General features: G+C 50.3%; 1 non-coding gene across 1 annotated transcript; it reads right to left on the reverse strand.

The window, feature by feature from the left end:
• Positions 1-556: 556 nt before the first annotated feature.
• Positions 557-630, reverse strand: TRNAT-AGU (transfer RNA threonine (anticodon AGU)). The gene has a single exon. It is a non-coding gene; the product is annotated as a tRNA-Thr (tRNA).

Here is a 630-nt window from a genome sequence, read left to right on the forward strand (position 1 = left end):
TGTATTTACACACACACCCCGCTCTGTTTGTTGTATTTACACACACACTCCGCTCTGTTTGTTGTATTCACACACACACCCCGCTCTGTTTGCTGTATTTACACACACACACCCTGCTCTGTTTGTTGTATCTATACACACACACCCTGCTCTGTTTGCTGTATTTACACACACCCCGCTCTGTTTATTGTATTTACACACACACCCTGCTCTGTTTGCTGTATTTACACACACCCCGCTCTGTTTATTGTATTTACACACACACACCCTGCTCTGTTTGCTGTATTTACACGCACCCCGCTCTGTTTGTTGTATTCACACACACACCCTGCTCTGTTTGTTGTATTTACACACACACCCTGCTCTGTTTGCTGTATTTACACACACACACCCCGCTCTGTTTGTTGTATTTACACACACTCACTGCTCTGTTTGCTGTATTCACACACACCCACACCTCTCACCCACGGGGCCGTTCCCCTCTCACCGCGGCGGAGCCTCCGTCCCATGCGGGCCGGTAAAACAGCGCGGGAACAAAAAGACGCCCTGCGGGCGCAGGCACCGCTGGGATTCGAACCCAGGATCTCCTGTTTACTAGACAGGCGCTTTAACCAACTAAGCCACGGCGCC

The sequence above is a fragment of the Anomalospiza imberbis genome, chromosome 12, assembly GCF_031753505.1.
Source record: "Anomalospiza imberbis isolate Cuckoo-Finch-1a 21T00152 chromosome 12, ASM3175350v1, whole genome shotgun sequence".
Classification (NCBI taxonomy): domain Eukaryota; kingdom Metazoa; phylum Chordata; class Aves; order Passeriformes; family Viduidae; genus Anomalospiza; species Anomalospiza imberbis.